The sequence below is a fragment of the Vicugna pacos genome, unplaced genomic scaffold (assembly GCF_048564905.1).
Source record: "Vicugna pacos unplaced genomic scaffold, VicPac4 scaffold_20, whole genome shotgun sequence".
Taxonomy (NCBI): Eukaryota; Metazoa; Chordata; class Mammalia; order Artiodactyla; family Camelidae; genus Vicugna; species Vicugna pacos.
Window position 1 is genome coordinate 30,323,358 of NW_027328741.1, and position 16,480 is coordinate 30,339,837.

The following is a 16,480-nucleotide window of genomic DNA, read 5'->3' on the forward strand; positions in this document are numbered from 1 at the left end:
AATTCATAAATTATTCACTATACTTTTTTTTTATTTTCAAATTACAGACTTTTTATGTATTTGGCATTTTGCTGCTCTTTTTTGCAAGATCCGAATCTTTTTCTCTAGGGATTATTCTGAAGAAGAAAACTGTCTAGAGGTTTCTTCATTTGAATTTGTTCCAGATAGTCTATAAATGGATCTATAATGACCTTATATTCTCTTTCACATAAAATAGTAACGAAAAAAAGTCAGAGTCTGTGTCTGCATATATAAATGGAAGAATAATTTTTTCTGACAGATTAGCCCAGGAGATTTCTGAAAACCCAAACTTCTGCCCAGGCTGAAATTTATTCTCAATTGGTATCTAATCTTCCAGACATCTAATTTTCTCATCATAGACTTATTGTTTGAGAAGTTTGTGAAGTTCCCAATTTTCTGAGATAAAATTGGGGAGAGGTAGAAACATGCTTTTAATTAAGGATGAGGCAGCCTTAAGGAAAAGCTATTTAAATGACCAGAAGCCTAAAGAGTCTACTATTGCCGGTGAAATGCTCAGCCATTGGCTATTCCAAGAAGTTAAAAATCCCAGAATTTCTCTTGTTAGGTGCAGAGAGAGGTGCCAGGGAGGGTTCTAGGTGCTTTAATTCCAATAAAATGATGGCGCTAAGCAGTAGGCACTGTTGAGATCCCAATTCTAAAAATGATGAAACTGAGGCACAGAGAGATTTATTAACTTGTCCAAGGTCACCCAATCAGTGGTGAAGCTGGGATTCCAACACAGGCAGTACAGCCCCAGAGCTCACATTGTTCACTGCTGTGTTCTGTGCTTTCTTCAAGGATGCTTGGGATCATAAATAGGAACACGCTGAATGATAAACCTGTGATCACTCTTTGATCTCTGTAATTATCAAATCTCATTCCCACTGGCTAGTGTTTCTCCAGTGACAGTGATAAGGGTGAGAAATTGTGTTTACTTATGAAAATATGAAAGAAGAAATAAAAGTCAGCAGAGGAGAATAAGGCAAGACTACACAAAAAGTATCACAGGTGGTTACACTCACAAGGGTTCTAAGAGCATCTAGTTTGATCTCTATCGTCCAGTGAGCACACTGATACAGACTTGTAACTACATTTAGAAAATGACCCAGACACATGTCTTCTCACACTGAGCTTGGATTTTTCCCTTGAGTGTGCTGCTGTTTGGAATCCGGGCACTGAAATCCTATTTTTGAGCACTCTCAGTACATAAGCATTATAAGTAAAACCATATCCCATTGTACTCTGTCTCTCCTTTTAGTGTCTATTTTCTCCTCCATCACTACTTAGCTCACCCCAAGTGTTTTGGAGAAAAAATACTAGCTGTTAACCTGCCAATGTATTCTGAAATATGGCTATGTAGTGTATGTGTGTTAAGCATTGTGGTATAGGAAAACATTAAAAGAAGAGAATTATAACTCCTTAAGAACCTGATAGTCAAAGAGATGACATAATTGCTGCAGGGAACAACGGGCTAAGTATTTTGCAATTATTTGACACTGTCCAGATTGCAGGGCCTTGGACTTTAATGAGAGATTCATGAAGACCAAACAGCCTTTGAAATGGGAGGGATTGAATATCTAAGAGTTGGCTATCATAGTATTAAGGGAGTTAATCCAGAAAAGATGTTAGTTTTGATGCTGCCTGGGTCTATTGTAAAGGTACTCACTACAAATTTTGCCAACTCAAAGGACTGACTCTATGCCAATTTACTTAGAGTTTGTTGTCACCACTGAAGAGTAAGTTTCTAGAGAGCAGGGACCCTTACTTGCTTGTCTTTGTTGACTTCTGTGTCATGAACTGACCTAGTTTCAATAAGGTTCTATTAAAGTTATGACTGCCTCTTGGGTCTTTGACTACACTTCTCTATAGAAGATCCACTAAGACATAGAGATATAACCTCTTATTTGTGGTCCCAACAAAATCATCTGAGGAGAAATAGAACTGTCAAGAGAAGGTGTGATGGGCTTTTGGAAGAAGAATTCAGTAGATATTTACCAAATGCTTATTGTGTGCAAACCACTGTAGACATACAGACACACAGATATGCTCTGTAATGTAACAGATATATTCATAGTCATGTTCACAATCTCATTACAGGTCTGGGTCTCCTGATCTCTCATCCCTGACACTGGCCTCACAGATGACTAAATGGGACATAGCAACAATCTAACAGAATTTGTTCTCCTGGGCCTCACTCAGAATCCTGAGGGGCAAAAAGCATTATTTGTCTTGTTGTTACTCATCTACGTTGTGATGATGGTGGGTAATCTGCTCATTATGGTGACTGTCTTTGCCAGCCCCTCCCTGGGCTCCCCCACATACTTCTTCCTTGCTTATCTGTCCCTCATGGATGCAGTTTACTCCACTGTCATTTCACCCAAATTGATTAGAGACTTACTCTGTGGTAAAAAGACAATCTCCTTCTCAGTTTGCATGGCATAGCTCTTCCTAGAACATTTATTTGGGGGCTCTGTGGTCTTCTGCCTGGTGGTGATGGCCTATGATCACTATGTGGCCCTCTGTAAAGGCCCTGCACTACTTGACCGTCATGAATTGGCAGGTTTGCATCCTGTTGCTGGTGGTGGCCTGGGTTGGAGGTTGCCTGCACTCCATGGTTCAACTTCTCTTTGTGTAACATCTCCCCTTCTGTGGCCCCAATGTCATTAATCACTTCATCTGTGACATGTACCCATTGTTGGAACTTGCCTGTACTGACACTCACCGTGTGGGTTTCACTGTGGTTGCCAATGGTGGAGCAATCTGTATGGTCATATTCATCCTTCTACTAACATCCTATGGGGTCATCCTAAATTCCCTTAAAACTCATAGTCAGGAAGGGAGGTGAAAAGGCCTGTCTACCTGCAGTTCCCACATCACAGTGGTGGAACTCTTCTTCATTCCCTATAGTTTCATGTATGTGAGACCTGTTTCCAACTTTCCCATTGATAAATCCATAACTGTGGTTTATACTGTCATCACTCCCATGTTGAACCCTTTAATATACACCTTGAGAAACTCAGAGATGAAAAGTGCTATGGCAAAACTCTGGGAGAAAAAGTTAACTAGGTAGAATAAGAATGTGTCACCCACACTGAACACATTTGTCACTAATCCTAAAGGCAATGACCAGGCAGGACATTCTAACAATGGATGATTTAGCCAATTCAACAGACTCCACAGAGATGCTTTTCTTTATTTATACAAAAGCATCAAAAAAGTAGAATAAACTGTCCTTTAAGGCTTGAATCAATCTAATAGGCAAGTTCTGCAGGATGAATAAGAGACACAGGTTTTTGTCCTATTACAAGAAAAAATAAACTAAGTTCACCCTGTAACTTTATTTTTCACAGTTTATACTAAAATGGGACTATAGAAGGGAGAGTTGTGAAAAACAAGCTAACCTTCAAAATTTACTTTCACCCAAATTTTTGGGAAAACAATTGGGCTAATATTTAGAACAAATTTCTGAGGGCCAAAAGAATGGTTTTTAAATTTTAAAGTGTTAAAATTTTTTTTCTTGGCACAGCAAATTTCTGTAGCTGCATAATGCATTCATCTTTAAGATGACTTCTGTTACTCAGGTCAATGTCTTTGAGTTTGTAGTGCAGGATATTCAGATGGGAGAAGTTATTGTGTTCATTTAAAGACATGATCAGTGAGCTGTTTTGTTAGATGGGATGTGGTTGAGATGAAAACAGATTCTGGTTCTTGATTAGAGGATAGAAAACCACACTAATCCAAGATGTCAATATATTTTCATGTGCTTCTTCACTAGTTATATGAGCATTTTTGCTGCTCTTCAAACAGTAGACAGAACTTCTTATTTTGTCTTGGAGATACTGAAGATATAGAAAAGAGATGTGTTATTTTGCATAAGCAGTGTATTCCCTAAAAGTCATATTCAACTTAAATACTTTTTACTTTCAGACTTAATAATAATTTGTTTCTGTGTAAACAGAATTTTGTTTTTCAATTTTATGTAAAAAAAATCAGGTTTTTTCTCAGTGTGCAGTCCCTTCTGGAATATCTCAAATTAGGAAGAAGATAGATTTGCTCTCATTGTATTATGGAATGTTATCTTGCTTTTTAAGGATTTTCTTTTCTAAAATAAATGTTTTAGAATTTTTCTTACTTAAAAATTTTATTATATATTTTCATGCATATCCATTAATATATGCAATTTATATCTGTTTTGTAGTATCTTACCCAGAATATGATCAATATCACTGAAACTACCAATGTATATTGCCCTGACTCCCTTCCTCTGCCTCTTCCCATAGATAATCTCAATGCTGAACTCTTTGTTAACCACTGTTAAGAACAGTTTAACTATAGATGTATGTATTCTTAAAGTATATTATTTGAAGTTTCATGTTCTTTATTAAAATTACTCTGTGTAGTATGTGGCTTTCTGGATCTTCAATTAACTTTTCTAATATTTGTTCATGTGATTGGACATTTCTCTAGTCCCACCATTTCCCCTGCTGTATGTTATTCCATATCTGAATAGACCATCCAGTCAGTGGTCATTTGGGTTGTTTCCAATTTTTGATAATGCACATGATGCTGCTATAAACATCCTGAAAGAATCGTCTTTCTGTTAAGTAGTATTACAAGTTCACAATCACAGATAGTTGCAATTTTCTTCTAAACCTGTATTATCAGGTGAATTCCTGTTAGCCATATGAAGCAGATCCGTAAGTCCATGTCACAACCAACACTTGATACTGTCAGATGTTTAATGTTTTTGAAAATCTAATGAGTATAAGACTATGACTGTATTATGGTTTTATTTTTCAATGCTTACTGCTACTGAATTTGAACATATTTGCATGTTTATTAAACATTCATTTTTTCTCATCTTCTATTCAACATGTATTCATGCTTTTGTCAGTTTTTCTAGTAGGTTATCATAAATTTATTGGAGTTCTTTAGGAATTCTCTGTACTAATTCTTTTTTTGTTTGTATGCATTGCAAAAGTCTTTTCCCAGTTTTTGGTTTTACTTTTCTACATATCTCTCATATATTTGGATGAATGGGAACTTCTAAATGTAATCAAATTTCTCAGTGTTTATGTGGATTTAAGTTAGCACTTCTATGTCTTTCTTATCATATCATTTCTACAGTATGGCCAGAAAAATGTCAATCTATATTGTCTTCTAAATATTTCAAAAGTTTGCATTTTTTAGTTTCCAACTTTAATCCATTGAACATTGATTTATATATATGCTGTAAAGTGCCCTTTTCATTTTTTTTCCAGTGTAGATAGCCAATTGTCTAAGCACCACTTATTGAATAATCCATCCTATCACATATTGAGTTTTCATTTATGTCTGATTCTAGTTCTGGTTTATTTATTACTGTCAACTGATTAATTTTTCTAAACTTGTGTTTATTTATGTAAGTTTATAATAAGTTTTTATGTCTGATAGGACAAGTCTTTCAATCTTTTTTATGAAGTGAAAAAAGTCTTGTTTCCACATACATTTTAATTCAGCTTGTCATGTTGAAAAAAAGCCATTGGGATTTTTATATTGAAATTGCATTGAAGCCATTAACAGTTGACCCTTCCAACACCAAATATAGCATAAATCTGCACCCAATTAGGCCTTTGATGTTCTTAAAATTTGAAAAAATTCACAAATATTCTTTCATATTTTTAATAAATGCTTTCCTATGTATTCTTGTTATTCTATTCCACAGCATTACTGAACATAGATATTTATAAATATTTCTAACTTTTTATAAGCAAAATTATATCTTATTTTATGTCAATAATTTGCTTTATTTACTTAATAGTGAAGTATTTTGCCATTGGTACATTTTTGTGAATTGCTTTTTCATATATTTCATCCAATTTAATTGGCATGTTCAAAATGTTTTATTGACTTAGGAAAGATTTTATGTTTTAGTATAAAACAAAAAATTTCTCCTAGATAGTGTTTTGGTAGTGTGGAAGTGTTATACTTTTAATGTTGTTGATCACTATTATCAGAGTTTCTGCCTTTTAACTTCAATATTATATAATAATTTATAATTTTTTTCTACTTTACTTATGTCTTTGTATTTTAAAGCATTAAGTACACATATGTGCACACATGTGTGGGGGAGATTTTACAGAAAGTGAGAAAATGTATGTGTATGTTTGTGTGTGTGCCTATGTATAAAGAATTTAAATCTACTTTGCAAATTGTTATCTGTTACCTTAAAACAAAATTTTCAGCACAGTTTCCAAAAATCTTACCTACTTACCTAATTTGATATGTCATGTTTACTATGTTTAATGTCCAAATGCTTTTGTATTTATTTGTAGGATATTTTCCTTTGACCAGTTGCTTATTCCTAAGCCAATACTCCATCTTTTTTAGTTCTTGTAAGTAGATTTTAATATCTGCTAAGAGACCTATGACTCAATACTCTTATTAAAGACAAGATTTTGTGTTTTGAACAATTATTTGTCATGTAAATGTTAGAATAATTTCAGAAGTTGTAGAAACTATGAAAATTTTGACTGACAATATATTAAATGTCTAATTAATTAGGAAAATAATTGATATCTTGTTCACGTTGAATCATTCTCCATGGAAATATGAAAATATCTGTGTTTATTTAGGTCTTCTTTGATATTCTTCAGTAATTCCTTTGTTTTCATCATACAGATCGTTCACATCTTTCTTTTTTAATGTATATTTTATAATTTGGATTATACTTATGAAAAATATTTTTCCACATTCTATTTTCTAAATAATTATAGCTAGAATTCAAGAAAATAACTAAGAAATATTTATCAATTTACTCTTGAATTCAGCCACTTTACTGAACTCTTATTTAGTATGAAAGATCTTCAGTTAACTCTTTTGGGTTTGCTAGAAAGATAATGTTATCTTAATGATTTTTCTTTCTAATAACTTTCTTCAAATATTTTATATCACATTTCTCCTTAATATATCATTATATTACTTGATATAGGAAAACATGGGGTAATGACTGTGAATAGAGAAATCTTGATTCATTTTTAGCTTCAATGGGGATGTGTTCATTAAAAATTATCATCCCCACCCTGTATGTCAGTGTCCTGACGGGAACAGATACCACTCTTCAAAGGAACTACTGAAAACTATTTACAAAGAGTTTTCAAGATCAAAGAATTTTGGGGTCTTTGATTTGCATTTTCTTATTATTTACTGATGTTGAACATTTTTTTTTCATATGCTTCTAGTTTTTTTGTTATGTTTTCTTCAGAGAAATGTCTATTCAAATCCTTTTATAAAATGTTAAACAAAGATTGAATTGTAAGGCTTCTTTTATCAGATATATGGTTTTCAAATGTATTTTCTCATTCTGTGGCTTATCTTCACTTTACTGATTTTTATCCTTTGAAACCCAGCAGTTTTAGCTTTAATGAAGCTAAAATTATTTACTTTTCCTTTTATTGTTTATGGTTTTGGTGTCATATCTTAAAAAATACTGCATAATTCAAGATTATTAATATTTACTCATATTTTATACTAAGAATCAGTGGTGTTGGCTCAGATTTTTTCTTTAGTCCATTTGGAGTTAATACTGTACATGATGTAAGGTAAGTTTCTTAATCTGTTAAGGCTGCTGTAACAAAATATCACAGACTGGGTAGTTTATAAACAACAGAAATGGATTTCTCAAAGTTCTGGAGGCTGGAAGTCTGAGATCAAGGTGTAAGCATGGTTGGGTGAATGCTTTTTTCCAGACTGCAGACTTTTATTTGTATCCTCATGTGGCAGAAGGAACTAGGAATCTTTGAGGGATCTTGTTTAGAAGAGCACTAATTCCATTCATGAGGGGTCCTTCCTCATGTTGTAACCATCTTTCAGAGGACCGACCTACTAATACTATCACCTTTGGGGATTAGGAATTCCACATATGGATTCTGAGGAGACACAGAGACTCAGACCATAGCAGTAAGAATCCAGTCTCATTCTTCTATCTGTGGATATCCAATTGTTCTAGAACCATTTGTTGAAAAGACTATTCTTTCGCCTTTTGACTTGTCTTGGCACCCTTGTCAAAAATGAATTGACCATAAGCATAGGGATTTATATCTAGACTCAATTCTGTACCACTGAGCCATCTGTCTGGCCTATGTCAGTAACAATATCTTGATGACTGTATTTTGTAGTAGTCAGGAAACCAGGCAATTCTTTTTCAAGATTGTTTTTGATGTTCTGTCTCCTTTCCATCAAACATCATGACTCTTTCCTCCTAAATATATCAGCATGTATATACTATAAGAACAAAGATATTTTCTTGCATATATACAGAGAATTATCAAATTAAGTATAACATTTATACTATATTACTGCCAAATATATGCCCATATTCAAACAGCACCAACTATTCTAATGAACTCTACAGTATTTTTTTTCCTAGTCCAAGGTCAAATCTTAGATCATTTACTGAATTTGATTGTTACTTCTCTGTAGTTTATTTTGACCTGTTCCTCAGAACTTCTGTGACTTTTTTCTGCATTAACATTTTGAGGGCTATCTCCCACTTGCTTTGTAGGATAACTCTCAATCTGAATTTGGTAATTCCCTATGATTAGATTCAAGTTATGCATATTTGACAGGCTGCTACAACATGCTTCATCTTTGCCTGCACCTAATTATTGGTTGATGTAAATGTACAAATTTCCAGCCAATTTGCCTTGATTTGGGACACCTTTGAGACTGTCCTGACCTTAGCACTTCTTATATTGACTGAGACATTTGTTGCAACTGCACTTCTTATTGGTTTCTTTCTCTGTTCAATCGTTTTCAATGTTTTGTTATAAGTGTTATTCTCCAAGTCATACACCAATAAATCTTCATACAGATCTTTGTGTCAGAAACTATTTCCTACAAAATCCAACCCACAAAATTTTGTAACAGTTTTCTTTTTCTTCCTGGTTCTTTTGGAATGACCATGAGTTAAATTGTAGTGATACTCATTTTCTGGAATATTTTTACTGTAGCTTTATATGGAGTTACACTGATTTTGCTTTCTCTTCATTTTGAAGTCCTGCAGTAAGCCTTCTATGTCAACAGGATAAAAGTAGATGGTTTTGGGTGTCTTACAAAATTTCTAGTTCTGAGTAGACTATTTTTTAAGCATAGTATTTTTTTAAATAAGAAAAGAAGCATTGTTGTAATTTAGTTTTTGTCATTTTTGTTTGTTTCCTCAGGATCTCTATTTCTTCTTCTTAATTCTTTCTTTTACTTTACCATCTTTTACATTAGCTTCTTCTATTCCTCTTCATCCTCATCTCCCCCAGAAGTGATGCTCTTTTGAAAACATCATCTTAGCTCCTACACACTGTCAAGTTCTTTCTCTGTACACTCTGACTTGCCAGATCGCAGATCTTTTTCTTTAATGATTTAAAAGTTGTGTGTGATTTACTCTTTAGTAAATGTAAGTAGGGCTGTGGTCTACCTTCCTTGGGATTGTTACTTCCTTATTCTGTTCTCTGCACCCATTTCAGGTTTCCTTCACTCTCCTCTTAGGCTTGGACCATAAGCTCCAGAGATCTCTCTGCTGGAATTTGATGTTTATTTCTTTAGGGTTAATTTGAAATTTGTGTATTCTCAGTGACTTATTTATGCTGTATGTGTTAGTTATGTGTGATCTTATGTGCCGATTGTATTGTATTGTATATTGTATTAGATTATGTGTACAGAATATTGTCTATGCTGTTGTGTGTTTTGTTAGGTAGTTTGTAGAAACATTCAGATTTAGGGACCTGCCATAGCTAAATAAAAGACATCTAAATTTAGCTTTTAAGTTTTCCTTCTTAGATTAATTTATAATAATCTCTTTCAAATTATAAGTCCTAATTACCTGTTTCTGCATTTCTTTTTAAGAAAGATTGTTTTCTTTCGGACAATGTTCTGAGTTGAAATTTTGTATGTGGACATTATTTGAGCTAAATTGAAATTTTATTAAGTTGATTAGCCATAATCTCCCTCAGTAAATCTGCCATACACAAAGTCTTCGCCTTTTACTTCTCTCCAGTACCATCTTGCTTTTGAGGATTTCAAGTATACACTGGTTAAATGAAAATAAAAATTCTTGTTTACACAACCTTATGTTTTTGCTCTTAATAAATGACTTACTCTTTGGTATTAGAATGCAATTTTCCCTCTTAATTCCCCTAAAGTGATTGGCAGCAGAAGCCTCTGAAGATATACAATGTGCTGGTAGGATTTACAGAAGATCTCAGTTCTCTAGAGCATGGTTCCTCAGTGAATTTAATCTTGAACAAGCAGCCCTGGGGACAAACTGTTTTAACAACTCTGAAGTGATTTACTGTTCATTGTTGATTAAGTGCCCAGTCATAGTTTCTCTTACCGGGGGGAAGATTTCTCCTTGAGTGGTAATGTTATGGTCAAAATGTAAAATATAAACCATTACTTTCCTAGGCATGAATCATATTAAAATAATCATATAAATGCTTAAAAAATACCCCAAGTAAAACCTATCTTTTTAATTATTTAGCTCTCTGCATTATTGACTGAAATATTATTAAAGGTTTGTTCAATTAATTTGGTCAGTTCAACATAATAATGCTTTAAATTTGTTCTTGATATATATTTTCAGTGACAGCTTTCAAATTTGATGGCTTATCAGTCATATCAACTATATATTCCTGAAGCCAGCTCTGAATAATTCAATAATTTAAACTGTAAAGTGTTTATAAAAGTTGAAGAATATGGTCATGTCTTGTGGAGGCAGAGAGATATATGCTTACGTGACAAAGTGATTAAATGTATCCTGATCTTCTCTCTGCAGTCACACGAGGGTTGATGTGATGGAAATCCTGCCTCACCTTCATTGAACTAAACCTTCATCTTCGAGGACCAAAGAGAATTGGTGAAGCCTGGATTTGGAACAAGTGACTGAAGAGGAAATAGAAAACTCAGGTAACAAATTCACAAAAACTCTTCCCTTTGATGAGAATAGGGAAAACTGAGTTACTTGAAATAAATTCTGTATCTATCTTATGAAGCATGTTTTATCATTTAACCTCGAATATTTTATGACAGAAGTTCCAGGAACAAAACAGTATGAATGTTTACTCTATTCTGTATAATACTGTTGGAATAAATACAATGACAATAATTTTCTCCAATATTTTGTATTACAATTGTTTAAATGCAAACTGAAATACAGACTAATCATAGCCGAGCATAACAAATTACAGCAGGACATATATATGGTCTTCACAATAACCTTTTAGATGGTTTTATATAATTTAGGGAATCTGACAATTACTTATTTTGCATGTTAATATATTGAAGATAATAATAAGGATTATGATAGCTCTTTACAAATTGTTTTCTTGAGCATACTATTTTTGAATGTTCTTGTGAAATACCAAAAATTATGATTTTGGACAGTTTCTGTCCGGTGTTATTCCTTTGAGCTTTTTCACTTATGTTCTCATAAACTAAAACTTTTTTTTCCTTTAAAATAAGTTATTGGATCTTGGTGGACAAAAGGCTGAAATGAGATGCTCTTTACTCAATCAAACCTGCAAATACCTCTGCAGGCTTAGACATAAAACCCAGCATGGAAATAATACTTATTTCACAATGAGGTCAGAAATGATAACTGAAACCATGGAATCCTTAAGATAAGCTACCTGTGTAAGCAGGGGAAATGGCTGAAAGCCTAGTAGAAGGCTTTGTGTTGGAGGATGGTGATTGACGTTCAGAAGGCTTAGCAGAGGTCAAGTTGGCAATGTCAGGTGTTTCCCCAAGTTTACTTCATTCAATTAAGCTGGAACAACCTGCTCCTGTGAAAGACTTAGTGGCTTTCCTTACACTGGGGGGGCCCAGGCAAAGGGGATGCTTTGTTTCCTCTGTACCAGAAGCAGTGTCTGGGATAATTTAAAAAAAAGGCATTGAGTTGATTTTCATGGAGTCTCTGTGGGAAACTTCTGCACAATATAATGGCTGAGTGTGCTTACTAAATACATTTAAAAGAGACAGAAGGTGTAGGTATTTATCTACATGTATAAGCCAACCATTGCAACCTAAATTCTTTTCAAACTTAGGTTGTTTCTGAATGGGATGACCATTTGTGTGTCTGCCACATGAACTGAGCTGGTTTTCTTCCTGTTTAGTCTAATCTACTGTTGATTGCTTTGACCCCTGCCCAGTTGAGGGACAAAATGCTCTGGGTTAAGGGCTTTCTTAAGAGTGCCTATGTTCTCAGCACAAGGTTGTTTGAGCTAGGTAGACTTCAGGGTAGAAAAGTGCCCTAAATTGCTTCCTTAAAAAGTAAGTTTCATATCCTTGACAATTTTTTCTTTTTTCTTTGTGTGTCACTTTTTTTCCTTTTTGAAATTTAAAAAGTCTTCTTTTTTAGCTAAAGTAATTATTTTACAAACATGAGTGAACTTTGTGGGGGAATAGAAATGGGACATACCCTGACTGCAGCAAATGATCAGATTACAGAGATAAATTGATATATGAGAGTTTCCGGAATACTGGGTAATTACAGCACATACCTTCAGGAAATTCACACACATGCAAACAGACACCCATTCATGTCCCTGCATATGTGTGTGTGATTATATAGATTTTAATTGTAAGAAAGATTTGGGAGATAAAACCTATTTTTAAGCTGAATATCACTAATGCCATTATCAATGTGCATACCATTTACGATACATTTCTGAAAATCATAATCCTAATAACTTTTCACTAGTCAGATACTGGGCAAAATAAATATGGACAAAAATGATTTCATCCAGTAGTTCCTAAACTGGCTAATTTTTGGATTCACTTGGGCACAGCCAGCCCTCCTAAATCACAATCTTCAAAACTGAGATCCAGCAATCTATAGTTTAACAAGCTCCCCAGATGATTCTCTTAGTCAAATTTGTGGAGCCTAAAAAGCATCAGTTTAGGATAGTGTCACTGTGTTCTGATCAGTTCGATGTTGAAACAATTGTGCAGTTTACTGAAGAACCATTATGCCTGGTTTTTGTGATGCAAGTGAACACTGTAGTCCAAAACTGCCTCATTGGTGCTTCCCAGTATAGTCCCCTGACTTAGGCACTGTGAGTTCCATTTTACAGGTGAGGGAACTGATATTGTTAAAATAATTGATCATAAAGTTAATAATTAGGAAAACCAGGATTCAGTCCCAAGCTTTCTGGCTACATGTCTAGGACTCCCAGCACATTGACTCCTGGTAGCCTTGAGGCAGAACTCTTTAGAGGACTTTTCCAGTAAGATCTCTAGTTTAGATCTAGCATTTTGTCATCCCAAATAACTTTTGACAGTGTTGTATCAGTTTAGAATACATTTATTGATTTGCTATATGTCTAACTTTGTGTTGGAGGATGGGTTAGGCCTCAGAGGGAAGAGTTTTACCCTCAAAGAGTCTTGTTGGGGAGGAAAGATTTACTTGGGACGAGAGATGGAAGCAGCAGCTTAGAGTGACTAAGTGTACCTTGTGGACTTTCAGTGCAGCAGCAGTGCAGAGAAAATGATTTTGGGCTAAAATTCCAGGGAAGACTCCAGGAGAAGCAGATTTCAATTGGGTCTTCAAGAGTGGGGTTTGGAAGGTTCAGGGGAAGACATTACAAGGATGGGAACAGCAGGAACAAAGGAGTGAGTGCGTGGATGTGTTTGTGTATTTACTCACACTCACTGCGTAAGAGAGGACCGCTTTACCTGAGGAGCGGGGAGAGCGCGGGAACAGCGAGCAGAAGGTGGGGTCTTGGCCCATCCTTCAAGGTGGCCAGACTCCACAGGGCACTGAGACTGTCGAGTTAAAAAGTGCCTTTTGGAGTCGTCGCTCTCTGCTTACAGGTGTTATTTATTTTTCTCTCATGTATGCACTCTCGGCCCCCAGAAAATACTTTAACCTAATGCTCCAAAAGCCTCTGTCACTGTCCAGAATCAAATTAAGCACAGCAAATGTGACCATCGCTCTGAGACACACATGGAATTTGGGAGGTTGAAAGACACAAAAGCCTCAGCATAATAGGCAGAGAATCAGCAGGTTCCTGGGATAGGACTAATTTTTCTCTGGCTCTTTAGTAACAGGTGGTATTTATCTAAGCTGACTGCCCTGGGCAGCTGGTTCATGGGTTCTCTCAGCTGGACATCTCCCCATTTAGTCCACCACATCTGTTTCAAGCAGCAAACAAGAGACTTTCTCATCTTTAGTATCTCCACGTGGGGATCTGGGGGACAGATGAACCATTCAGCTTCCAGCAGTAGTGTTTCATGACATCTGAGGAGCTCATCTGGCCTCCTACCAGAAAAAAGAAAGGTTTTAGGTTTAGAGGTGGGCTTTGTTGTTTTTTTCTTTTTTTCCCAGGGAGTGGATTTTTCCTGTTGGGTTGATATCTTTTGAAAAAGAGATTTTATCATGATGGCTATCATGTGATCAGATTTATCTCCCATTAAAACACCCTTTCCTTGAAGCATGCACTGACATGACTGTGGCTGTCTCTTCAAGCTTTTATTGTACTGCATTAAGGAATTGTAGAATAATCTCATGAAAGATTGATCACTTCCTGTAAGCATCTTGTACCTGCAGACAGGCAATTACTGAAATATGTCTGAAAGAAAACAATGAAGCACGTTATAATGTATCGGCCAGGTATTTTTTGGCAGTGTGACTACAAAACTTGCTTGGGTGCCAACTTTTTTGGAGCCAAAAAGGACTTCTGTGCTGAGCTAGTGGATCATAGTTTGATTTGTATATGAGTAGCAATGCTTTCTTTCTAATGATAGCCAAGACTTTGACACTGCACACGTATTTCTCTTGAGGCTGTACAAGTGTGTGTTTTCTTATGTATTTCCCTGTCTAAACTGAATGGTAAATCAATCATTTGGACTAGATTCAGTCCTGGCAATTTAGAGAACCCTATATGCCCAATGCTGAGCCTGCCAGATAGTAGGTACTCAGTAAATGTTTGATGACAGACAATCTCTATTTTATAGCTGTCAAGTGGTTACAACAAAAGAGTATGATTTTAGACGATGCCATAGCCTCAGTCCTGAAAAATCTCCCTAACCGGTATAGAACTGGGTTCACCACCACCTTAACTCAGAACTTTCTGTTTACCAGTGTCTGTGCTAGAGGCTGGAGATAGAAAAAAAAGACAAGGTCCTTACTTTTAAGAAGCTGAGATTTCCTGGTGAGGGAAATATTAATACAACATCCACAACAAAAATGTTTATGTTTATTGAGCACTTTTGTAGACATTTAAGCCCTTTGTATATATTGAATCATTTAATCCAGAATGTCTTACTGACATTATTCTAGTTTTTAAGATATGTAAACTGAGGCACAGAGAGTTGTACTTTTCTGTAATTTACTCAAAGCTAGTAAGTAATGGAACTGGGATATGAATAAAAATACAAAGCCAAACATTGAATCTGTGGAGTGCTCTGATGGAGTAAGTACAAAGTGCAGAGAGGAGGCCCCCTCACCTCAGAACAGTGGGGTCAGGGGAGAGCTTCAGGAGCAGTTGATGACCAAGCTTTTTCCTCCTTATCTCTACTTTCTGGCCCTGGGAATTGGAACATCTGTTTCTCCTCAGATCTGGTCCCAGTTCTTTCCATGTCCTTTGCCCCCAGCAGGGAGCACTGTGCTCTATGCTGTGACATCTCTCCACTGATGTCTTACAAGTTATTCAACTTTCAGCAGCTCTAATTATGTCCTGCTGTATGTGGCTCTGGAGTCAGACACACTTAGATTTGAATTTTGTCTCTTTCGTTTACAAGTTGTGCAGTGTTGGTCAAGTTACTTAACTTCATAGAATTACTTATATTCATCTTTGTGGTCTATTTAAAGAATTAATTGAGATAATATGTGTAAAACATCCATCATATAGGTGGTGCTCAATAAATGCTAGTTTTATTTCTCTTGTATGCCCATTTTTTGCCTGTGTTTCTCCCCACACCTAGCATTGCTCCCCACAAATAGATGATTAATACATGTTTGTTAATTTCACTTTATGGGAGAAGAGAAGTAACTTATGCCAGTGTTATATTATTAGATCATCATATACACATCTTCCTAGGATATTTTTCTTTCCCCCTTCCTTCCTCTATCTGCATCTACCTTCCCAGCTTAGTTTAAATCCTACTTGTCTTTCAGGTCTTGGCTTAGATAGAATCCTTTCCAAACACTTTTCCCCTCTGAGTTAGGCTCCCTTTCTCCCTGCTTCTGTAGCTCCCTGGGTAATAGGGACTAAAAGGGCCAAAATTTATTTTTTTTTAATTGAAGTGAAATCCATACAATATAAAATTAACCATTTTAAAGTGCATAATTCAATGGCATTTAGTACATTTACAGTTTTGTGCCACCTCTATCTAGGTCTAAAACATTTTTATCAGCTCAAAATAAAACTTTGTAGCCACTAAACATTCATTCCCTATTCCCCCTTCCATTAGCCTTTGGCCACCACCGATC

The 16,480-nt window shown here is 35.4% G+C and overlaps 1 pseudogene; it reads left to right on the forward strand.

Annotated features, from left to right (window-relative positions):
• The first annotated feature begins 2,169 nt into the window (after positions 1-2,169).
• On the forward strand, positions 2,170-3,116 carry LOC140694170 (olfactory receptor 4A47-like; annotated as a pseudogene).
• The last annotated feature ends 13,364 nt before the right edge of the window (positions 3,117-16,480 follow it).